The sequence below is a fragment of the Haliotis asinina genome, chromosome 16, assembly GCF_037392515.1.
Source record: "Haliotis asinina isolate JCU_RB_2024 chromosome 16, JCU_Hal_asi_v2, whole genome shotgun sequence".
NCBI lineage: Eukaryota > Metazoa > Mollusca > Gastropoda > Lepetellida > Haliotidae > Haliotis > Haliotis asinina.
Window position 1 is genome coordinate 42,589,372 of NC_090295.1, and position 27,451 is coordinate 42,616,822.

At 38.2% G+C, this 27,451-nt stretch overlaps 1 protein-coding gene across 3 annotated transcripts in view; it reads right to left on the minus strand.

Moving 5' to 3' along the window:
- LOC137268084 (putative N-acetylated-alpha-linked acidic dipeptidase) overlaps positions 1-27,451 on the minus strand; it is a 137,598-nt gene that overhangs the window by 69,807 nt on the left and 40,340 nt on the right. The window contains exon 1 of one of the 3 annotated variants that reach the window (XM_067802592.1): positions 2,511-2,563. The exons of the other annotated variants lie outside the window; for them this stretch is intronic. The gene's annotated coding sequence lies outside the window, so the exon portion shown is untranslated. Of the gene's footprint in view, positions 1-2,510; positions 2,564-27,451 lie in introns of those variants that run through there. 3 annotated transcript variants of the gene reach the window in all.

The following is a 27,451-nucleotide window of genomic DNA, read 5'->3' on the forward strand; positions in this document are numbered from 1 at the left end:
GAACTGCATAACACAAAAAACACGTGGAGGAGGAGAGGAATGAGGAGAGAGAGAAGGGGAGAAGGAAAGTTTGGGGAGGGGTAATGGAGTGGGTAGAGAAAGAATTGAGAGGTGAAGGAAGGGGTTGGAGAATGAAAGTGGATGGAAATGAATCTCCAGGAGAATGAAGAACAGAATGAAGGAGGAGTGGAATGAAAGGAGATGAATGAAAGGGGTGGAAAATGAAGGAAGGTGGGAATGAAAAGGGTGGAGAATCTACAGAGGAGTGAACAAAAGTGTAGGAGATTGAAGGGAACAGAATTATTCAAAAGGAGAATGAAGGAACAGAATGAAAGGGGGGAGGGGAATTGAAGGGAGGAAAATGAAGAGGAAAAATGAATTAGGAGGGGAATGAAGGGAGAGAAGGATCTGAGGTGTCTCACCAAGATAAATCTACACTGAAAACATCAAACAACCTTACTCTCTTGAATAGTGGCAGCCACATTTATCACACTGTGTGTTGCGGAAACCCCTTTAATACTCCTGTGTCATCCTATATTAAGTCACCATGATATACCACTACTCTCCTAAATGTAATACAGAGTCACATCTGCAAACAACACACTGAATGTTGTGGTTTCATAATTGACACTCCAACAGCAGAATGAAAATAAATGGAAACTGTGACAAGTTCCAAATATTCATTGCAATATACAAACTACACAGAAAAGGGGAAAATCAATAACAGACTTACTGGTTTCCTCCGAGGAAGTTTCCCATTCTATCTCTTATCCAAATTTTACAGAAATGGTTCGTGGCTAAATCAGACGTCAATCACAAGCCTCACGCTCTCCGAACTCCAGCCCACAGGGAAAGCAACACAATTTTGAAAAAGATCAAATGGCCATGAAGGAAAGTAAGGCTGTTGTATTACTCGTTTCTGAAGCCACTGTGATCATGAAGGTATTTAAGGGTGAGCAAGGTAGATCCAGAACAACTCATGATGTTCCCTCACAATCCATCCTCTAATATATGCAAATGCCGACAATCAACTGCAAAACATCAATGTAATCCATATTTTACTCCTTTTAAATGAGATTTTGATAATCTCATGAGAGCAGACTGTTTTACACTTTCTATATAATCAATGCTTCGAAAGCTTAGTGTTACATTCTTTCAACTATTTCCATAAATTGATTTCTGTAGAATATCACCTAAATCAATTATACCCACTGACTCCCAGTTCCCCAGACAATTGTTAGAACATGAAGTAAATGGACACTATGCCTGTAATGTGCTGGATTTGGGTTAGCTTACAACTTGTCTGTAAATGACGTGGTAAAGTGCCATTATTTTCTGCAATATCATTTTGTTATCTGTTGGTGGAATAATGAACAAAATGAGTTAACCAAAATAACAAGGTAGAATGGAACTGAGCTGCAATTTTCACATAATCATCCAATCGTTTCCTGAGCTGAGATTAAGATCTTACTTTTTGTGGTATGGGACTGATTGCTTGTCAGAGCAGACAATTACGGTATCCTCTCAAAACACCTTGTTCAGATAACTGAGGCAAATACATAAACACTATAATGTAACTTATTTCAGAATGAGAATTGGACGTGCCAGAATCTTGCCTGATTGTGTCAACAGATGACATGATGGAGTGAATTAGGGTTTTAATCTGGCTGTACTACACAGGTTTGAACCTGGACCAGACAAACCATGGTTAGGTTCTTGGTATTGTGTTAGGAGTCTCATTGGTTTTTCATGTCAGTGGAAATACAAGAGTGAACCGCAAATCCTCTGAGATGGCACATTCAACTCTTTTGAACATCTGAACCTCCTTTAAGAAACCAATGCAATAGAATGACTTGGCTACCTACCTACACCATATCATCTAGCATTAAATGATCTAGTATGTTGTCATTAGTTAATGGCTATATCAAGATTATTAAGGTTTGTCAACCAAACAGACTATTCTTTTGTTAACTGACATTGTGTGGATGTTGGCTGTTTGTTCATGAAGACAACTGCTTTTTGTTCATGGAGACAATTGCTGTTAGTTTGTGGAGACAATAGGTGTTTATTGATAACACAATTGCAGTTTTGTTAATGGATGAGACAATTGCTGTTTGTTTATGGATGAAACAATTGTAGTTTATGCATGGAGACCATAGCTATTTGTTCATGGAGACAATTGTTTGTTCATGGAGATGACTGCTGCTTGTTCATGGATGAGACAATTGCTGTTTGTTCATGGAGACAATAGCTGTTTATTCGTGGATAGGATAACTGCTGTTTGTTCATGGATGAGACAAATTTTTGTTTGTTTATGGAGGCAGTAGCTATTTGTTTATGAATGAGACATTTGTACCATGGGTCACTCTTCAGGAATCTATGCGACCAACTCATATCTATCCCATGAATATCATAATTTGTGGATGCAGTAGCCCACTAATGACATACGCATAATGGGAAGGAGTTTTAGGAAAATTGTAGGGATGTTGCCGTGACGATGTATGTCTCACCAGTGATGTGATCCTGGCTGTCTCTGAATTAGAATCCACCACTTGATCCCCAATTCTAGTCTCCACAGCCTCATCAATAGTTCCTGGCCTCTCATCCATCTTCCCCAACACACCCAGACAGCTAGACTTTACCACAGGAAGCACCATCAACTGCAAGGGATGCTGGGTAGAAGCTGCATATTCTGTCCATGATTCCAAAAGGAAATGACTTGTTCCGGTGCCATGTTATGCTGGAATGGTCCACACAGTAAAGTGCAACCAGACTGAACTTCAAACCATACCCCTTCATTGTTCAAGAAGTAATTGGTCTGGTACTATTCAGAAATTGATTTCATTCCTAACTGTAAACGTAACCAAGATATCACTAATTGAATTAGGGAAGATCCTTATATAATGGCATTGTGTTTTTTTTTTCTGCTTAGGCCTTCTGCATAAGCTTCAATCCGATTCATTCACTCTTTGTTTAATCTTCGGAATAGAGGAACTTGATGCTTGCATTTGGGGAAATGGTAATTACAATGTAAGAGAGTGAGTTTGGTATATTTCCACCTCTAATGTAAGACAAAGCACAGACCACAAGCTTGATGAATGAGTGAGTGATTCAGTGAGTGAGTGAGTTTGGTATATTTCCACCTCTAATGTAAGACAAAGCACAGACCACAAGCTTGATGAATGAGTGAGTGATTCAGTGAGTGAGTGAGTTTGGTATATTTCCACCTCTAATGTAAGACAAAGCACTGACCACAAGCTTGATGAATGAGTGAGTGATTCAGTGAGTGAGTGAGTTTGGTATATTTCCACCTCTAATGTAAGACAAAGCCCTGACCACAAGCTTGATGAATGAGTGAGTGATTCAGTGAGTGAGTTTGGTATATTTCCACCTCTAATGTAAGACAAAGCACTGACCACAAGCTTGATGACTGAGTGAGTGATTCAGTGAGTGAGTGAGTTTGGTATATTTCCACCTCTAATGTAAGACAAAGCACTGATCACAAGCTTGATGAGTGAGTGATTCAGTGAGAGAGTGAGTTTGGTATATTTCCACCTCTAATGTTAGACAAAGCACTGACCATAAGCTTGATGAGTGAGGTTTAGCTTTATGACACTTTTAGCAATATTCAAGCAATATCACGACTGGGGACACTAGAAATGAACCTTACACATAGTACCCATGTGGAAAATTGAATCCAGGTCTCTGGAATGTCAAACAAATACTTTAACTACTTGGCTAACTCTCCCACAGCCAGCAAGATGAGCTTTCCCTGTGAGTTGAGATATGATCATGCTTCATTCATGATGAGGATTATATTAATCACTTGGAACCCCACAGCATGATATATACCACCTCCAGTTGGACTTAGCATAGGACGAGAAGTCATGAATAATAACTGAAACTGTAGGGATTCAGAAGGAGACTCAGATAATGTGTCTGATTGGCCACTAAGCCTGTCTGTATGTATATGACACGATACACTCCTCGGCAGAGATGCCAGACACAAATTATCTTGTAGAGTGTCGACAACATTCTTCGCAACTGCACTATGATCGAACCAAGGATGGGATCATTAGGAAGCAATGTTTTCTTTGGAATGATTTATGTTAAAACATTATATTGCAGTCTAAGCGATATACTCATGCATCCATTTTTTTTTTTCAGGTGTTTTCAGTTCAGGCAAGTGAATATATATCTGAAGTCACTATTTCTGACAGAAATTGACAACGGATAATACACATTTGAAGCCACTGTTTTCATATTGAGTTCAGGCTGTGGAATACACATTTATATCCACTATTTCCAGCATAATTATACACCAGATATATACATTTATATCCACTATTTCCAGCATAATTATACACCAGATATATACATTTATATCCACTATTTCCAGCATAATTATACACCAGATATATACATTTATATCCACCATTTCGAACATAATTATACACCAGATATATACATTTATATCCACTATTTCCAGCACAATTAGACACCAGATATATACATTTATATCCACTATTTCCAGCATAATTATACACCAGATATATACATTTATATCCACTATTTCGAACATAATAGACCCATGAAGGTCCCGGGGTAGAAAAGGCCTTCAGCAATCCATGCATGCCATAGAAGGCAACTATGGTTGTCACAAGAGGCGACTAACGGGATCGGGTGGTCAGACTCGCTGACTTGGTTGACACATGTCATCGGTTCCCAATTGCACAGATCGATGCTCATGTTGTTGATCATGTCTGGTCTGGTACAGACTCGATTATCTACAGACCACCACCATTTTGCTGGAATATTGCTGAGTGCGGCGTAGAACTAAACTCACTCACTCGAACATAATTATACACTAGTTCATCTATATCCACTATTTTGACTTGGAAAGATATGATTACTAGCATCCACTAATTTCAATGTGAGCTAAATAAATGTGTTTCCTTGTTCTCTCATAAAACAGAGAAACAAATTTGATAGTTCCATGGAACTTGTAATGATTTTAGTTTTGAATACTTTGAAAAAAACTAAGTTTCTTTCTCAAAACACCAAACTCATTTCTTTGAACATGGATAAAGCATTTGGAGGAGATATCAAGTTCTCTACACAAGTATTGATTTCCAGGAATTATAATTGTAACACAGCAAACACATTACACCAAGTCGTGAAAACGCCATTAATTGTTAAATGAAAAGAATATCGGTAAAACATATATCCCTCAATTTCATACTTTTCCACTTTATTCATGTGGCATGCACATCCTTTGATGTGACATAGTGATTATTGACACAGACACTCAGTTCATCTGATTGAGCTGTGATTGTAATACTCTGCTGAATACAAGCATGCGCTGATGTTTTATCAGGTCATCAATCTCATAAAGCATTAGAGTGTCACAACTATGTTTCTTAGTGCTAGCGTTCACATAAGGTGTCGGGTGATCAACAATCAACACGTGGAACAGGAGATTGTTAGAAAACAAGCAGCCACTTGATAATGTCATATTGATTCAGCTCGGAATACAGAAAGCATGATCACGACTAACATTTACCATAAAACTATAATTTTTTATTGCCCAGAGAAAAGATTATTTTTGACCAGACATTGTAATGGTATATCACCTTTCTCTTCATCACTGACGACACAACTTCACTGCTTTGTCTGGCCAAGACTTGATTATTTATGACTGCCGACATATAGCTGGAAAACTGCTGGCATCAACTGACAAACCAACAAACAAGCCAACAAAACAACCAACAGTTCATAGATCTAATGCTAATGTCCGTAGTCAGCACACTGAGACAGTAAGCTATCAATTAGAGGAATTACTGTCTAGATCTGTGGGGATATATTTTGTAATTGTGTTGAGTCGTGGCATGAATCATTCAACAATAATTCACAAACAACAGACAATACATGTAATGTATGTACGTATGTACGTATGTACGTATGTATGTACGTATGTATGTATGTATGGGTTTCAGACATCCATTGTTTTCTTGATTATTATCTACAGAAATGTGAAACATGTCTCTAGCCTTTTGAAAACATCCTAACCATGAACACATGCCATCTAGTGTGCATTTACTTTGTTTGAGCGGCACAACCTTTCTTATTACTGCAAAGGTAAACACTGCCCATATCAAAACATATTACATCCAAAAACATATAATCTGACTATAATTTTCAGAGTTGCCTGTAAACTCTGCTTTACATTAACCATAGTGTTTTTATTTTCTGAAAAAGATATCAGAAAAGATTTCCCAAGCTGCTCGATACTATTTATCAAACAAATACTTGGTAGACTGCTGGCATTTAAAATGCAGCCTGTTGAAAAATCTAAAGATTAGAACAGCCAAACCATTTTTTATTGCTATGACATACTTAGAGTATGGACTTCTGTTGATTTTCTGTTATGGTTACAATTCACATATCAGAATCGAAATGTAAACCTTCATGAATTCAGTTTGTTATTCATGATCAATGGAATCAAATATGTATGATATTTTAAAAAAAAAGGAAAGTTTTTATTTGAATTTGTGTGTATGTTATCAAAGTGAGATATCAAAATGGAATATATCCAAGCTTGTCAAGATAATAGTCAACACTCTCATACTACTCATTTTAAGGTAATATGGCCATTGTCGGGATGAATTAACTCCGTCATTATGGTCAAAACATGTCAAAGAATTAATGTTTTTGTTTCTCTGAATTTAATCAACAGCACTTCAGCTGCTGTACTCATCACCCTACATTCCCGATATGTATCACACATGCCTCATTGTGGATTCATTGCCATCCTCATTTCCAGGTCCCACCAGCAAAGGTTAGTTTTATTCACACCTCTTGCTGGAACTATGTCACATTACATTAATTGTGAAGTCATGAATAGTGAGTGAGTCAAGTTTTATGCTGCTTTTAACAGCAGCATCATGGAGGGGGAAATGAAACCTCTGTTTTCAGCGTAAAGAGTAGATGCCTGAACCATTAGGTTCTCAGACCCCAAAATCATGAATAAAATATGACATCATTTACAATTAATTGTTATGATGCTTTTTCATACATCCTTCCACAAACAATGAAAATATTGAATGAAAAGAAAGCAATTAGCTAATCAGCATGATGCAAATATATAATGAAAATACTTTTATCATATCCATTCCCATATGGGTAATATTTGTTGGTTCTCATTCTGTGATTCACTTTTCCACTTATGAGTTACCTCCCTTGATATGTGGTAGGCAAATAACTGAAAATTTTGCTCCTTGACAGAAAGCAGAGAACGTGTGTCTTTCTAATCAAGGAATATTCATAGCATGTTGCGTAGCACGTTGGCTCAATATATTGATGGCTCCTCTTGAACCAGAAACACGTTCAAATGAAGCCATTGCTTCTCATGTCATTCAGTCCTGTTTGTAGCCTGTTGGACCCTAGGCGGCGGATTATTGCAATTAAATTTTTAAACTGTTCCCACTAGGCTCCTTCTGGTGTGCAAGTAAGCTTGCCTAGAGAGATTCTGCATTTGCTGATGAAAGGTCAAAGCAGAGGCTTGAGCTTAATATTTGCTTGAGTTTTTTTCTTCTATCCTATGTTGTGATACTTGACTGCAAGTTGTCTTCAAACAGAGGTCTCTTTGATCAGTCTTTCAACCAGGAGGAACACATTTGAAAAGAGATTGAGAAATTGATCTGATAGATGGTATTTACATACAGTAATTACATGTATATCACGGTTTAATAACCTCTGTTGCAGTATCATACAGCAAACATATTCAGCTATAGGTTTAGCTTTATCAGTTTGATAATCATACTACACTAGGCAGAAGATACCGTTCATTGTTGGACAGCATTTGAAGGTTGACTACACAATCTAGCATCACAGGTTGTGTGTAATGGAAGAATAGCCATGATCAATCTAACCTTAATAGCTTTTGCTCAAAAGTTGTGTCACTGAACTTCCAGAAACTTGATAATTAAATTGTTACATGTTATCATTCTTCTGCAAGTTCTTCAATTAATCAAACTGATTTCAAACTTTTGATTACCTCACGTGTCATTCCTGGCTGTGAGTTCACTGCTATTGGACAATCAATTCTATAAATCAATTTTCCACATTAAAGCAACTCGGCCCCCTCCCTTGGAGTCAGTCTTGGTTGTCACAATATTGGCACTCTACTGATTGGAGGTAAAGAAATGTCTTGCTGATCTCGGACCCAGGGAAAAGGTCGGAAGCAATTGAACAGAACAAACAACACTGAGTAATTAAATCCATCCTCTCCATATTGAAGTGGCAATGCTTAAATGACATTATTTTTAAATGACAGAGGTGATTAGCTGTGGTGATTAATGACACAATCATGGTGTTTCTCATCATCTCAAGGCAACACACTCAGTGGCGTACGCTCGTCACAGACTAGTGTGGATCTCTACAGACAGGGATTATTTGACTTTTCAATCAAAGACTTTGGGAGGATTTTCCAGATTTAGGATTGTTTTCTAAATCAAAGTTCAAAGAGCATGTATTTCATCGGTGTATGGAAGGAGCCGATGACAAGAACTGTAAGCTCAATGCTTATGTCGTCATTCCTTCAGCATAGTGGTTTACTGCAGTAGTAGTAGTAGTAGCAGTAGTAGTAGCAGTAGCAGCAGCAGCACCTCCACCACCACCACCACCAGCAGGAGCACCAGCAGTAGTAGTAGGAGCATATTGCAGTGCATCTAACTCAATAGAATATTATCAACATACCTCAAGCAATATCATTTCACCAATGTACCGTAAGCTGTACTATATAATCAATATACCATAAGCAACAGAGTGAGTGACAGAGTTTAGTTTTACAACACTTTCCACAACATTCCAAGTATACAAAGGCTGGGGACACTAGAAATGGGCTTTAAGCCCTTGCTGGGAATCAAAACTGGTCTTCAGCATGACAAGCAAATACCTTTACCACTATCCCACCACCCCTGTATCAGCACTCTATTGAAATCAATGGTATTTTGGGTACTATATGAAAAGTACTGCAAAATCATTTCAGAAATATGCATGTGTACATCATTTCAGCAACATGCATGTGTACATCATTTCAGCAATATGCATGTGTACATCATTTCAGCAATGTGAATGTGTACATCATTTCAGCAATTTGAATGTGTATATCATTTCAGCATGTTATCAGCAGTGAACCCATACCACCAACAACATTTTTCACTTTCATAGGCGTGATGTTTCACATCTGTATCTGAGAACTCATCATGACAATGCTAAACATCTGCAGAGAATTCTGTACAAAAATACATCTGAAAGATTTTTGTACCATAAAAACAGAATCTTTCATTAACATGTTTGCAGTATTTCAAAAGAACATGAACCCCACCCCACCCCAAACCCCCAAAACAAACATTTGTAATATTTCTGTACTTTCAACAGATTAAATCACAAAAAATAAGTGTAATATTACTCCTCTATTATTGACAGAATATTTCATTACCTTTTCAGGAAATGTTATCCAAAAACCAAGATCGATCAGTCCACTTGTGAATATTCATTAGCGCCGCAGGAGAAAGTTCTTCAGAGATTCTCAGACAGTAGATCATTCCTTGCATGCATAACTAAACATGTTTTGAATATTGTTACAGTAGAAATGATAATTCTCCACCTGGGATTTGAATCCATGTGAAATCTGGTCTCGCTGAAGAGTGGGACCAGAATATCATGGAAGGATGACTAGCTGCCTGGCTTTAAGAGCAAAGTGGACTATAGCTCTGTCATCAAGTTGACTATACCAGAATGCCATGATACAAAGACTCCATGGCTATTCAAAAGGTGGACTATAGTTCTGTTATCAAACTAAATACACTGGACTAAAGTTCTGTCATCTATTTGTCTATACCAGAATGTTATAATACAAAGCTTCTGTGACTAAAAGCAAGCTCTGCCATCAAGTTCACTACCCCAGAATGTCAACATACAAACACTAAATACCAAAACACAATTGGACAATAAACCAGTCTTCTACATGTGTACATTAGTCATTAAACAAAAGTATCAATCAAGTTCCAGTGTGTGCAAAGTCTTCATGGAAAATGCATTAACAGGTCCATACAGTAAACATCAAGTTATCTGTACCTAAAGATGGGTTGAGATCTTTTAGAACTTGGACTTGTCCCAATTATACGATTCACATGCAACCACAGTTTCATTGATTGTTATTTAAAGAAGTGTGGTGCAGACATGATTAAAACTCTCTATCAACACAAAGAGATATCATACATTATTTTGTTCAAAACACTAAAAAACAGTTTTTACTCAAACAAAAAACAGTTTTTAATCATGCTTGAGTTTTTTCCACATTAGTGAATATTTTCCTGGTTTGTCTTACACTCGTTCTGAGATACTGTCAGAGAGTACCAGACAAATACATCTACAAAACTATCAAACACAGTTGGGTGATTTCCAAGAAAATATTTCTCGCCAAAGATCTGCCCATCTAGACTGCTCTACGAGCTGAGCTAACTGTCAGACTGGGAATGAAACAAGTCAAGAATGAAGCAGTCTGTCCTGGGAGATTGTACTGCATAGGTACATTAACTTCCAGTCATCACACGACTGCTTGACTGTCAGAGTCAGAATGAAATACAGGAAGAATGAGAGAGCCTATCCTTGGATATGGTGTTTAACACAGGTACATTAAACACTAGCCATCACTGTTGTATGATCTCAGCAAGACCCTGGCAATTTCCTACCAGGCACTGAAGCATCACACCTCCAGATAAAGAGTCTCAGACATGGAGGAAGACTGGAGTCATTTATCAGCTTGTGGCTGGTGGTGTCTATACTGCTTCTTATAGAACAATGCTATTCTAGCCTTGTCCTACGGAGCACTGACATTCTAGTCTTGTATTACAGAACACTGACACTCTAGCCTTGTCTTACAGAACAGTCATAATCTAGCCTTGTCTTACAGAACACGCATAATCTAACCTAGTCTTACAGAACATTCTTTATCTAGCCTTGTCTCGCAAAACACTCACAATCTAGCCTTGACTTATACAACACTCATAATCGTGCATTGTCTTAAAAACACTTACACTCTAATAATGTCTTACAGCACATTTATACTCTAACCTTGTCTTACAGAACACTCACAATCTAGCCTTGTCTTATAGAAGACTCATAATCTGACCTTGCCTTACAGAACACTTATGCTCTACCCTTGACAGAACTCTGTAGCACAGAACACTGTGCAGGGGTATTACCAAGTCATGGCTGATTTCCCTCACAAAGTTATTACAGGGATTACTCATACAATGACAGTCACACTTTCCAATAGATGAGTAATGTCCATCAATATTTCATTTTCACTGCAAACACGTATCAAAGGATGCTCATTAAATTCAACCATCCAGGATTAATTCTAATGCAAACAGACAGGTTTCCTTCTATTTATAGTTGTGAAAAGACTACTTAATGACTATTAATGGAGCAGAGATATGGCAACTTGAGAAATACCTGGAAGCCAGAAGATGGGTGAGAAAGTTGATATACACTATACAATTGTGGAAGAGAGCTGATAGGCTCAAAGATTGGTGGTGGAGATTTGATATGCTCAAAGATCGGTGACAGGGAGTTGACATGCTCAAAGACTGTGGAAGAGAGTTGATGTGTTCAAAGATTGCTGGAAGAAAGTTGATGTGCTCAAAGACTGGTAAAAGAAAACTGGGAGGAATGATGTACCAAAGATAAGGTGGAAGAATATGACTTGTTGTGCTCAAAGACAGGAGAAAGATGAAGGAGATTAATGAGATCTCAAACATCAGGTGAAGCAGGTTGGAAATGCTAAAGATTTTTGGAAAAGGGTGGTTCAATCCCAATGGCTGGTCCAAGCAAAGAAGCAGAAAAAAATATTTTCTGAATCCACCCAATATTTAAATCAAATGTTAGTTTAATTCCCCTACTTTCAGTGTTTGTGGAAAGGGTACAGCATAAGAGTCCTGTAAGGCAAGGTTAGATTATGAATATTCTATAAGACATGGTCAGATTGTGAGTGTTCTGTAAGACAAAGTTAGAGTATAAATGTTCTGTAAGACATTATTGGAGTGTAAGTGTTCTGTAAGGCCTACTTTCAGTGTTTGTGGAAAGGGTACAGCATAAGAGTCCTGTAAGGCAAGGTTAGATTATGAATATTCTATAAGACATGGTCAGATTGTGAGTGTTCTGTAAGACAAGGTTAGAGTATAAATGTTCTGTAAGACATTATTGGAGTGTAAGTGTTCTGTAAGGCCTACTTTCAGTGTTTGTGGAAAGGGTACAGCATAAGAGTCCTGTAAGGCAAGGTTAGATTATGAATATTCTATAAGACATGGTCAGATTGTGAGTGTTCTGTAAGACAAGGTTAGAGTATAAATGTTCTGTAAGACATTATTGGAGTGTAAGTGTTCTGTAAGGCCTACTTTCAGTGTTTGTGGAAAGGGTACAGCATAAGAGTCCTGTAAGGCAAGGTTAGATTATGAATATTCTATAAGACATGGTCAGATTGTGAGTGTTCTGTAAGACAAGGTTAGAGTATAAATGTTCTGTAAGACATTATTGGAGTGTAAGTGTTCTGTAAGGCCTACTTTCAGTGTTTGCGCAAATAGAAATAGCTGAATAAAGTGTGACAATCATAACTTGTGGAAGAAAAATCCTGAATAATGAAGATGTCAGTCCTGTCAGTATGTTTGTGACAGTAGGATATGAATAGTATGTTCTACAAATAGAAACAAGTAAAGGTATTGAGTGTCTGTGGAGATGGAGAATGCCATAATGAGCTTGTCAAGAGTGCAGCCATATGAGAAACTCTACAGTACATCAAAATAGACAGCAAACTATAAAAACTGAAATAGTCAATACTGGTTTTTTTTATGTATATTGTGCTTGTTAATATCTTTGACAGTCATAAACATGGGATGTCTGTATTTGCAATAATCAATTGTTGTTTTTGTTGCTGGTTTGAGTTTAAATATGCTTATCAATCTGAAATAGAGACGATACACAAAAATCTGAACAATCTGCTGCAAATATTGATTTGCTTCAACCACTTGTCAGTTGATCCATGAACTAATTAATTTTCTTTGTTCAAATCTTAGACCAACATTGTTTTTGTCAGGACGTTTTATTTTTCTTCAATTCCCCAAAATCAAGCTTGTCAGGAAACTTGTTGTGTAGGGAACGATCTGCCACGCCAACAAGTGGTTATTGCCAAACCAGGACTTTCTGGACGTTCCAAGGCTACCTGACAGGTCACATGACTACTCTGCTTCTGGATGTCAGAAGCTGAACCACACAATGAAACTTGTTGTTTCATTACTATACATTACAGGACATCATTACAGCATGTCTTTTCTCTTTAATTACACGTCATTTCTGCACAAAAGATACTCTGGAGCATTCCTTGATTCAATTTCAACAAAAGGAGCATTACAGTCAGTCCTCAAGTTTCTCAGCTGGAGTAATCAATGAAAATAAATAAATATTCACGCGGTGTAGATTTCAAATTTTGACCAAAAAGGCTAGCTTGATGCCAATTCCCATTTGCAAGTGTTTTACCTTGAAGGCACAAATGCACATTGATTGCTGCCATGGAAGTCGAGATTCAATATTTGAAAGCAGGACACACTTCATACATTCATGTGTATAAAATCGATTCAGTCTCCCCATATCGGCAAACATTGATGAAAGATGGATCGCGACAAGAAGACAGAAAGATGGTGTCTAGAGACTCAGCTGGTGTGAAGAGGACTGGTAACTTCGTCGTCAACACAAAGATTTTCTTGCCTACTGAACCTACCCCCAGTTGTATCCATCAAGGGGAGGATACATATTGATTTGGTGCTCTATAGCTGTGTGGTTTAATGTGTTCCGGTCCGACTGACACTGGACATCCTGCTGATAGTTAGCCATTCTTCCTGTACTGGGTTATAATGTAGAGAGTTGCCCTTGAGGCAAAAAGCTGCATGAAGATTGCAGTTTGTGACTGGTCCTCAGTGGAATGAAGAACTGTTCACGGAATGTTTCAGAAACTCCCCCCAGCTCTCAACAGATTTTGCCAATATGTCCACACGACCATGTACAACAATTAAACAATGTTCATAGAATGATTTCAAATACAGGCCATCCTCTCAATAGATCTCCACCATAAGCCAATATGTCCGCAAGGCAAGAACATGTCCACGATTACACGGTGTGAAAATCAGTAACACCCCTCGGATCTATGTGAATATGCCAATATGTCTGCAAGCTTAAACCCTGTCCAGCAATTACAGTGTGTGCATCGATCTGACCTGGAAATAAGATCCATCACTGATATGGCAGTATGTTCATTAGGCCAAAATATGTCTTAAGATTTATATTGTTACACAGACCTAAGACTCCCTTATACAAGCTGACCAATAGATCCTTTACAGATTTAGAGTCAAGGATCACCAAGAGCTCAAACTGCTCAGTCTTCATGCTGAAGATCCATTTTTGAATCCCATATGGGTACAAAGTGGACAATTCCTAGCATTCCCAACCATCACCTTTCTATAATACATCTAACTGTTGACTGATCCCCTAAACATTCACTCACTGTTTCTGGTGAGATGGTGATGTTCAGTTGCTGAGAATATGGGAACATATTCTTGACATTCAACAAGAATGAATCCACATAACTGGCTAAACAATTTGTTTGGTGGTTAGGCTATTCTGTTGACAACATGCCACAAAATCCTTTATGTCAAACCCACATTAAACTTCTCAGGGCCCATGTCAAACTGACTGGACATAAATAGAGCATTCGAATCATTCCTTGTTTGTCGTCACTGAAGAAGCTGTGGTCTGTATCAGACTTGCATACTGACTGGACTTCAACAAAGCCTTCAACCAATCATTCCTTGTCTGCTGTCTGTGAAGAAGCACAGGTCTGTATCAGACTTGCATACCGCCTGGACTTCAACAAAACCTTCAACCAATCATTCCTTGTCTGCTGTCTGTGAAGAAGTGCAGGTCTGTATCAGACTTTAAGAAGATGTCTAAGTGTGCCTTGTTTTTTGCTCTTTGTTTGACACTATGAGAGTATCTAGTTCCATCACTGATTTGCGAGAGTGCATTGTTGCTTCTCCGCTTCCACACACATTGCAACATGAAACAGCATCAAAGAACGACCACTACTGCAGTGGTCATTTGAATATCGACACAACCTTACTGGACTACTGCAGTAGCCAGTAAAATATTGACACAACCTTACTGGACTGTTGTAGTAGTCATAAGAATAGCAACACAAATTTACTAGACTTTTGCAGTAGTCATTAGAATATTGACACAACCTTACTGGACTGTTCCATTGTCATCAGAATATCAGCACAACTCTACTGGACTATTGCAGTAGACATCAGAACATTGACACAACCTTACAAGGCTATAGCAGTAGACATCAGAATACCCTCAAAACTTTGTCAAGAACTTGCAATGCTCAAACTTCAGCAAAAAACAAGTGTCATTAAGTGAAACACATTAGTGTTGTTTAGAGAAAGTCAAGTGTTAACTAGATTATGTACAGAGCAATAAATTTTCATGACCATCTTTAACAGTCCCCTTCAGAAGTGCATAGTACCCTGAAATTCCAGAGTCTGGTTGTAGTTACACACATGTACCAGCCATTTGGTGCTGCTACAAAGTTATACCTGTGTTAATGCTCCTGTGTGTATGTTATTGCTGATATCCAGCCAGGCAGGCTGGTGCTTAATAAAAGGGGATAATACAAATACCATATTTTAGTGCTGATATCTGCTGATATTAGCAGGAAGTATTGAACTGTGCTGTAATGATGAAGAGTATCATATTTATTAGCTTGGAAACACCCCCTATCTGTTTCAGCTGTTTATACTTTTGGAATCTTTGATGACAATAACAAATTTGTGCAGGATCATAAAGAATTGTCTTATCTTTGCTAACGCCACATTAAGTTTTAGCTATGATGGCTGGAAGGATTTATCAGGTTGTTAAAAACATCCTGCCAAAACTGAACAGTAAAAACGTCAACATTTTATTCATACTGTCTCTGGAAATGGAAGCATAATAAAATGGGCAAATTCAAGAAGCTAGTAATTGGGTATTGATTTGGCAAGATTCATCAGTATCCTAAGCAATGTTTAACAATAAGCAATGTCTAATGTCCTTCAGAATTACAGATTTGGAGGAACACAGAATATAGCGCATGTCCTCATGAAAACCCAAACTCATAATGTTTAATGTGAGGAAAAATCCTAGACTGCTTTAATAAACTGAGACAGACACATCTACTCAGTGACCAGACACAATGAAGCCTACAAGAACACCTTTAATTGATAATGCTGAGATCTCATATACAGACAACTTTCAGGTACTATGAGTTGATACCTGTAAAGGTATACTGGAACTGTCTAAAACTGTCTATTATCAAATCTAAAACTGTCTATTATCAAATCTAAAACTGTCTATTATCAAATCTAAAACTGCCTATTATCATTGCGGCACATGAAAACATTGGGAAAGCAGAAGGACCATACCCCATATTGTTCACATAAGGAATTTTGTAAAACAACATTGCTCTTGAAAAAGTAAAAAAAATTCATTGGAATGACATGTCTAATAGCAGAAATATTAATGTATTCATCTTTTCAGTAAATTCTGAAAGATTTTGAAACTAGTATGACCCTTACTACCATTACATCCAGCACGAATCAAAACTCACTTCATCAAGAATAATCCTGTGATGACTATGAGATCATTTGCATATTTTCTGTCCTAAAAATATAACAGGAAGTGACACATTATGCACAACCACAACAACAAATTTTACAGTACGTTTAAAGGCGGCAAAACAATATTTTGTTACTTTGTTGTACCCTGTATTGAAATGAACAGAATTTTCGGATATTTTGGTTAGAACCTTTATGAAATTACTAATGTGAATGAAATTACTAAATAATTTTTAACAACAGAATTATTTAGATTCTTTACTTGTCTTAAGGAAATGTTTGACAGTATCATTTGCTTGTATCTCTGATTCCTCAATAAGAAAATAGCAGTACCATGATAACAGAGATTTGTGTCAATTTTCGGGGCAAACATGGCAGTCAGGATTGCTATGATCATATTGAATGAATTAGTTGTGACTATGTGCCATATTGTCTGAGACAGAAAAATGAAGATTAAACCTCACCCAACTGAAATACATATATAATGTCAGATATCTGCTGCCATTCATAATTCCAATTTCGGCAATATTAACTACCACGATAATAGGAGGTCCATGATACTATGGGCAGACAACTATTGAGATACTATGGGCAGACAACTATTGAGATACTATGGGCAGACAACTATTGAGATACTATGGGCAGACAACTATTGAGATACTATGGGCAGACAACTATTGAGATACTATGGACAGACAACTATTGAGATACTATGGGCAGACAACTATTGAGATACTATGGACAGACAACTATTGAGATACTATGGGCAGACAACTATTGAGATACTATGGACAGACAACTATTGAGATACTATGGACAGACAACTATTGAGATACTATGGGCAGACAACTATTGAGATACTATGGACAGACAACTATTGAGATACTATGGGCAGACAACTATTGAGATACTATGGGCAGACAACTATTGAGATACTATGGGCAGACAACTCTTGAGATACTATGGGCAGACAACTATTGAGATACTATGGACAGACAACTATTGAGATACTATGGGCAGACAACTATAGGGGTATTAGGCTAATCCAGCACAGCAACAATATACTGAAAGACTCTAACAGCTCCTCCCAGTGTGCTATTTGTGCCTCACACGACACAGTCTGCCTATAATGGTCAGGTAAGGCACACAAAGCATCAGGTGTATGTACATCAAGCTTCCCCTCATATAATGGCCCATTGACAGAGGAAATGGGGAGACAAATTACATCCCATAAAGACATTTTTTGCATCTTATAATGCCTGTATTCCACCCAAGGCAATGATAACATTACCAGTAACTACAGTGAAGCTGGCTATCTGGCAGTCCTCTTGAGATGTATGACGTCAACCATGGTACATCATGGCGCATTTAACACTGAACCAAAGTACACACAAGTAGATATCTGTTCTGGCAAAATTGTGGCGTTATTTCCAGGGTGGCATTATACCCAGGGGCATTTTAACCTGGGTGCACTGTAAATGCAAGTGTATTTTTATAGTTTTCTGACAAATATACCTGACATTAATATCATCAGGTTTTCTAGCCCATGAATTCTTATCCATTTGTGGCACAATTATACTAAAAAGGTGAATAACGTTAATGGTACTGTTATGTCAAAATGGAGAATGATTTCCCTCTATGCTTGCATTCTAAAGTGTGAATTTAGCTCTCTGGTTTATGAACATGCATGAAGCAACAAAATGCACACTGACCACTTTTTGTGCAATAGTTAAATTAAAGCATACATATGTTTAAGAAATACAGATAAATTAACTTTTAAAATATTCCTTCCACAGACTAGTGAATATTTTTGTTTAAATAATGGAATTGATAATAACATAATTTTCACTCAGGACTTAGAACATGAACTGTTTCTTTGCATAAGCTCCAACCTTCTCTTCACCTTTAGTCTGCTGACTTAAGGCACAAATTGTCTCATGTATAATTTACAATCTGCTCTTAAGGCATAAATTGATTCCTATGCATTATTTACAATCTGCCCTCAAGGCACAAATTATTTCACATGCATAATTTACAACCTGCCTTTAAGGTAAGAATACATTCACTTGTGTGTATTGGGTATACAACAATGTGAAAGGAAGAGTCTGTGAGATTGATGGAATGTGTAAGCCACCCATTCTAGATTATCTTTCATCCTTAATACTGGCAATAATAAAATACTTTTACTGAAATCAGTAATACAACTCCATCACAAAGTGAGAATGGAAACCACTGACAGCGTACATTTGTAAATGTACACTCAAACACAATCATTCACTCAGTGAACCTCTCCAGTATTGAAAACACTGAGAAAGCACATTAATATTATCTACACTTAAACACACAAAAGGGTTTTAGATGCCTGAGGTTTGTATCCACAGAAGTTTTCCCTAACATGCTAACATTCTTACAGGCTACGAGAGGCTGAGATTAAACAAACCTGTACTGCAATACAAAGGGAAGGTTCCACACTCACATGTATTCCTGACAGACAAACGAGAAGGCTCCTTCCTCACATGTATTACTGACAGACAAACAAGAAGGCTCCACCCTCACATGTATTCCTGACAGACAAGGGAAGGCTCCACATTCAAATGCATTCCTTAAAGGAAAGAGACTAGGCCCTACACTCACATGTAGTCCTGACACACAAAGGAAGGCTCCACACTCACATGCATTCCTGACAGACAAAAGAGAAGGCTCTACACTCACATGTAGTCCTGACACACAAGGGAAGGCTCCACACTCACATGCATTCCTGACAGACAGGGGAAGGCTCCACTCTCACATGTATTCCTCACACACAAAGGAAGGCTCCACCCTCACATGTCTCCCTAACAGAAAAAGGAAGGCTCCACACTTACATGAATTCCTAAGAAATAAGTTAAGGCTCCACATTCAAATGCATTCCTAAAAGACAAGAGACTAGGCTCCACCTCACATGTATTCCTGACAGACAAATGATGGCTCCACATTCACGTGTATTCCTAACAGACAAGGGAAGGCTCCACATTCAAATGCATTCCTGACAGAGAAGGGATGACTCCACACTAACATGCATAACTGGCAGACCAATAGAGGCTTTTGTAGACTTTGGGCTTTGGTTTAAAAACATGTAATTTGTCAGAAGTGGATGAAGGTGTTAGAGAGGTGGGTGCATCAAAGGAGGTAATCTCAGGCATAGAAGCATGTCAGGTACTAAGGAGACCTTTCTGGGCAGTAATTTGATTCAGCCGTGTTTATCACTCACGTCAGGATTTGCTACATCATTCAAAACAGCCTTTAGTTCTTTCATGTGCAGATCCAACGACTGTTAATTCATACAGTCCTTCAAACGGACTGGTTTGCATTAAAACATACCAAATCCACACAAAGGTTCGGGAGAAATAGTTCTTGCCCTTGTCAGGTATTCAAGATGACCCTTATTGATCCCTCTTATGTTTCTACAGTACCAGCTACCATTATCACTCCTGACAATGGATGAGTGGGTGAGTGAGATTGTAAACCCTTTAGGAATATATTCCAGGAATATCATGGCACTGACAACAAATGATACAAGTTTCATGCTTTTATCCATTAGGGGAATGAAACCTGAATTTTCAACATGGCTACCTCAGGAAGGTCCTGAGACACTATGAGAAGGTATTGGACGTGTATTGGGCTTGTATTGGGCTGAATGAGTTCCTGGCTCCATTTGTCAAGGAAAGAGAACCAGCAGCTACGACCCCGCTGATTTTCTATATACACGGGAGGTGGTGTAGCCTAGTGTCACAATGTTCACTTATGCTGAAGATTCCGGTTCTATTCCTCACATGGGAATGCAATGTTTGAAGCCCAGTTCTGGTGTCTCATGTTGTGATATTCCTGGAATGTTGTTAAAAGTTGTGTAAAACATGCAGAACTATAAAGATTATCTAATCTTATCTTATCTTATCTTTTCTCTCAGTATCAGAGACTGATCTATTATATATTAAATGAACCATGACACATGTGTGTCTACAGGAGTTAACAACCAAAATGGACTCGCACATCTTAATGGTGCCCAATGGTAAAGAGGCCTGTATCAGTGTTTAACACATTGAATTCTGCACACCCAACCCTGACACTGATTGTATATATACCAGCATTTACAGTTAAAGCCTTTGACAAACCAGATCAGTTTTCAAACCACTTCTTTTCACGATTTACATCCTACCTGTTGCAGACGTAAGCCACATTTTCTGCATTTCCATCTGTACGCAGATGATGCTCAGTTCTATGTCAGATTCAAATCATCTGGACTTTCATGCAACATCTCAAAACAGTGCATTCAAGAAATCAGAATATGGATGGTATCTAACTTTCTCTTGTTAAATGAAGACAGAACAGATTTTTTCCAATTTGAATGCAAATACCAGCTCAGAAAGCTACAATCTGACTTCATGTGTCTTCATACTGGTAATGCTGAGGTTTTGCCCTCTCACAGTATATGCAAAATCTGGGAGCAATTCTTGATTCCACCATGTCCACCAGGATGCCCATATTGTTTCTGTCAGCAAAGCTTGAAACTACAGCACTTTCAACATGAGCAGAGTATGTCACTATCTTGACATTCACACCCGCAAAACACTGATGCACTGATGACTAGTAAATTCAAAACTTGACTATTACAACTCACTGTTTGCCAACATGTCATCTAAATCAATTCAGAAAACTTCAAAGAATTCAGAACTGGGGGGCCCGATGTATCTCCTGTTGTTCCTGCTATGACCATATCTCTCCTGGGCTTCAGTCACTTCACTGGCTTCCCATCTCTGCAAGAATCAACTTCAAACTCCTCACCCTTACTCATAACTGTCTCTACAATAAAAACTTTCCATTCTATCTTAAAGAACTTATCTCCCCTCACTGACCTCAGAGGAATCTCAGATCCTCCTGTCACTCTGACCCAACCAAAATCACCAAATGGACTTTTCAAACGTGCCTCCTCTTTTGTCAGCCCACAAATCTGGAATTCACTTTCCCCAATACTCAGAAATACAACCACTAAAGATGCCTTTAAATCACAGCTTAAGACTTTCTATCTTTGCACAAGCAGATAATCATCCACTGTTTTTTGTCTATATATTCCAGTTTTATCACTGTATTATGCCACTGAGCATCTGTAAGGTGGACATTAGGCGCTTTACAAATGTATTATTATTATTATTATTATTATCCATTTTAATGATTTACTTTATGAAGAATCCAACAAAATTTTCACTAATTTCATGCTCACGTTGATTCCATCATGTATATGTTCATTTCAGTAAGCTCATTTACATTAACTCCTGTGAATGTATGCATATGTCAGCCGTAATCATAGTCCAGGCATATGTAAAATGTGCACCTGGGCATAACGTTAACATCCAGGCTTAACAGACACTGTGCAGGACGTGTAAGAGCAAGGTGCTGCTAAGCCCAATGAAGTGTGTTACGCTTGATGTTAGCAACGCTCAACACGTGCATGCAGCCACTGGTATTATCAACGATAGTTAAAGATCCATTCACATTTTCATCACTTTACCAAAGCATCAGGAGTCTATTTCGGCAGATAATCTACACTGCTATGTTTATTACATTGTTTTGGTTTTTTATCCCAACAAAAACTCCATAGATAGCAGAAGTTGATGACTAGTTATGGTATTGCAATATGCCCGATTATATCCAAAGGGTGACTTCACTGCCACCATGGTTGAGACAACACAGAATGATGCATGATGGTCATATTGTTTCCCTCATAACAAGTCTCATTATCTGTATCCGGGCTGCCACTTAGAAGAGATTAAAGTCTCAATATTCTCACTGATCACTTTTGACATTCAGTGCAACCGACCCCTGCCTGCCTCCACAGGCTGACAGACCCCTTGAGATAAAAAGGTTGGAGCAAAATAATTGTTGAACCTTAAAGAAGCAGTTGACATTTTTAGATCATTAAGCTCATTACAGTACCCCCATTTTGCTTTTACTCTCCTTCATTGATTCTGCTAATGCACGCTTTATGCATTTCCACTTCAAAAATCGTCAAGATTTTTTTCAAAACTGCTATTTCAAGATTTTGTAGCACCAGTGAGCAGAATCTCTCATAGATAATTTAATTTCATTTGCTGATGCGAAAAACCGCTGACTCTTAATCTCCGCATCTTACAATATTCAAACTCTTGTTGAGATGAGACTCCAAGATGGGTTCTTGTTACAAGTTCCTTCTTTGATACCAAATACAATTTCTTTGAACACTGGACGACCGCAAAGTTTTTCCCTGAAAATCAACTCAACATTTCACTGTGATTAATAAAAAAAAAGATATTTTCGCTCTAGAAAATCCTGATCTGCAGTGATGCGGATGTAATTTGCCTGGGAGAGATGTAGGGGAGACAGGGAGCACGGCAATGGGGGATGAAGCTGTGTTTTCTACCAGGACAGGCGGAATATTGATGTTGTGTCAAGTTGCAAAGAAATAATGTCTGAATTTTGGATCCAGAAGCATCACGCTTCCTGTTGAGAAATCTCATATGTTTCATGGGATAAACTGAATATTCCCTGTGTCCCCCAGTCGGTACTCATACAAACAGTCCTTGCGGAAATCGCTGTCGGTTTTGGCAGTTTGTCAAGAAAAAATTCTGGCGTCTGATAGATGTATGGAAGAATATTGGCAATTGCTAAATGGCATTACAAAGACAGTTTGATGTCATCCATGGATCTGTTACTTAAAATACTGTACATTTTGCAATCTCTTTTCTTACTCTCACATACATTTATATACTCTTAAAAAAAAGTAGGGGAACCTGAACTTTCAGTTTGGATAAGAAGTGTAAACATTGACAAATGTTTCAAGTTACAGACATCTTATGAACTCATCATCAATTCACACTATTACAACCCCTAAACACAACACATGATATGCACATGCACAATGCAGTGCATGGGGATCCCATTCTTGATTTTGACAATTTTTTAAGGTCAAGAAATTACCTAAAACATTAATTTTAACCCTCATATTGCATCACGCATTTGTTAGTGTTTGTTTCTAGTCATTCCATTTAAAATGAAAATCTTACACATGTAAATTACACGCCATACACCAATCATCTTTCAAAAGCGACTACATTCCAAATAACTATGGTTGTAAGGAAGTGCAAATGATGATGCACTCTCAAAACATTCAATATTATCATATCAAATATATTGACTCCGATAAATCTCCTAAATATTTTTTAATTGTAAAAAAAAACAACAACCAAAGTTCCTCTACTTTTTCTGAAGAGTATAGGTATGCCAGTGAATAATTATAGGTCTTAGGTGAACAAGGAGACTTTAAGACTTGTGCCATACATGTACACAGATATAATGCATTTGTAAAAATGCCTCAGCAGGTGCTCTTGTCTTTGGGGATTTGGTGGCTTATGGCATAGATCAATCCTTATGCTGTCAGCTTTGGTATTTCTACAGGCTAAAGAGGGGAACCCTAAGACTCTGATTGCATCTTATCATCAAATATTGAGAGGTATGGTATTAAAATCATGAATACAATATTTGGTTTTTCTTCATCAAGGATAAAACTATTTCATCTTGTCAACCATGAAGATCCAGGTTAGGACTGGACATCGGCCATCCCATGCTTGTTGTAATAGGTGACTATTAGGACTGGCTGGTCAGACTAGCTGTCTTGGTTGACACATGTCTTCATATCACAATTGCTTAGATGGATGCTCAAGATGTCTGTCAGCTGTTTGGTCCAGACTCAAATTTATCCAGAGACAGCCATCATACAGCTGAATTTACCAACAAACAAAACACAAAAATATTTCACCATCAGACTTGAAAATATCAATTTTTGTCAGGGCACTAGATGATGTACAATGGTCATTTCAAATGAAACGCCACTGCAGAGATAGGAAGATGGCACACTCATTCTAACCTATAACTGCCATGGGATATCTTCCTCAGCATCATTGTCTTCTTTCACAAAGCACTAAGGTGATCATAAGTCACTAAGGCAAACGTAGTGCAATGTTAAAGAATGGGGGTTAAGGTTAATCTTATTAAAGGTTACTTCATGACAGGAGCCCCCGTTTTAAGTCTGTGAACACTATGAGTGAGAGAAAAATATTCATTGGGACCTTTTGTATCCTGTTAACTCTACAGATGGGATGTTCAAGGTTCAAAGAAACCTTTAGTTACCTGTTTGCCATACAGGTGAGACGATCAAGGTTCATTGGGACCTTTCGTTACCTGTTTACCTTACAGGTCAGACAATCATGATCCACTAGGACCTTTGGTTACCAGTTAACCCGTAGGAGGAAATTTCAGTCTGGCAGGGAAGATGAAGGGTTACTATTCTGACTATGAATACCACATCCAATATTTCTACGAAACCTGTACAGTAAGATTTCATCTCTCTAAATGAATGCTCAAAAGAAAAATTTGGGCCTTTGATGCAATTCTCGGTGGGACAATTCCTCACTGATGTTTCTCCAGTAGTTTTCTGCTGCACGAATTTTTATATGAGAACTGTAATGACTCCCAAGCTTCTTCAATCACCACTTCAATGAGATGTTCTTGGGCCTGAACATACAATTACCCACGGCTCACATGGACTGTAATTCCTGTTGTCTGTGTGGTTCTTCCACAGACAGATCAAACGAAGAAGCCATTAAATGACACAGCAACATACATGAGGTGTTCACAGACATGAAGTACTTGTAGGGGTGGTAGCAGAGAGTGTGATGGCATAAGTTAGAACAAGGAAATGGTCAGGTAGCAAGGGAGCAGAATGGGAGATGTGGTTTGGGTGTGGTTTACTGATGGGGCAAATGGTGAAAAGGGAGGTGAAGGATACATATGAAGGTTAGATGTAGGAAGCATTTTGCAAAGGGGAGGTGTCCATTGACTTATTTCACTGTTGGAATTTTAATTTTCCCTAAGTCCGTGAAATAACATTACATCTCACAATGCAATTATTAACATAAAATGTAGTCTTGTTCAAATAATTGTCAGGAATACATTGATAGACCATATCGAACAGGAACATTGAATGACAATGTGCTGTAGCAGTGCTTTCCAACAACCACTCAAGACCATCACAGTACATGCAACAGTAATGATCACTGCACAGCTGTCATAGACACAATAACATGTGATACTTCTACCTGTTTCACATCCAACATATTACGTGATAATCTTAGCTACCAAAGTGATGTTTTCTTGATGCATGTAGTTTATTGTCTGACAGGAGGGCAGTGCTGCTGCTTTGCAATACACACAAGTCTTATCTGCAGATGCACAGCCAGGAGAGGATTGCTGATAATCGTTATTGCCTGTGGGTATTTTCACAGAACGATTCACCAGAAGCAGTGGCAGTGACACGGCCTGTGATGAAGCCAGACCATTAATATAGCCTCCCTCTCACTGACATGCTGGGTCTTGATTATTGGGCTGTTTTACCTGCTGCTTGCTTGTCGTCAGCCAGAACTCACTGTTTTATTTCTCTGTTTACAAATTTGATGGACTGGAGCTAAAACCCACAATCAGAAAGCCATATTTCTGACACTTCTGTCTCTGATGGATTAGGAAAATAGAATCAAAAAGGGAATAAGTGAGACTGTGTGTTGGTGAGGGAGTCAGTGAGTTAGTTTGTCATAAGCAATTCAGCTGGAAAACTAATAGTTCAGAAACAGATATGATCTGGGGAAATTCAGTTTCTTTCAAGTGTTTTTTGTCGGTTATTTTTTGTGAACAAAATGGGTAAGCCCTGGTAATGTTCTGATATTTTCTGTTTTCCCTGTTAACAGCAGCACCAAGGATAAAAGTCTAATCCAAGTGAACCATAATTTTTCAGCTACATTATTCCCCTGCTCACCATAGATTTTTCACTGTATCCATATCACCATAATCCTTGCTTACCATACCAAACTCATCATACCCAGTTCACCACATCCAACTCACCACACCTACTTCACCACACCCTATCTCACCACACCTAGTTCACCTTACCCAGCTCACCATAACTAGTTTACTATACATAGTTTACCATACCCCATCTCACCACACATAGCTCACCCTACCCAGCTCACCAGACCTAGTTTACCATACATTGTTCACCCTACCCAGCTCACCAGACCTAGTTTGCCATACCCCAGCTCACCAGACCTAGGTTACCATACCTACTTAACCATACCCAAGCTCACCAGACCTAGTTTTCCAGACTAAGTTTACTAAATCCTGCAAACAGCTTCCCAAATGTTGTAGATGTGAAACTACAGGTTTCCCATATGTTGTACAGGTGAAACTACAGGTTTCCCATATGTTGTAATGTGAAACTACAGGTTTCCCACATGTTGTACAGGTGAAACAACAGGTTTCCCATATGTTGTAATGTGAAACTACAGGTTTCCCATATGTTGTAATGTGAAACTACAGGTTTCCCATATGTTGTACATGTGAAACTACAGGTTTCCCATATGGTGTACATGTGAAACTACAGGTTCCCCACATGTTGCACATGTGAAACTACAGATTTCCCATATGTTGTACATGTGAAACTACGGGTTTCCCATATGTTGTACATGTGAAACTACGGGTTTCCCATACATGTTGTACATGTGAAACTACAGGTTTCCCATACGTTAAGCTGGGTAGGTGCTATCAACATTACTGCAATCTCA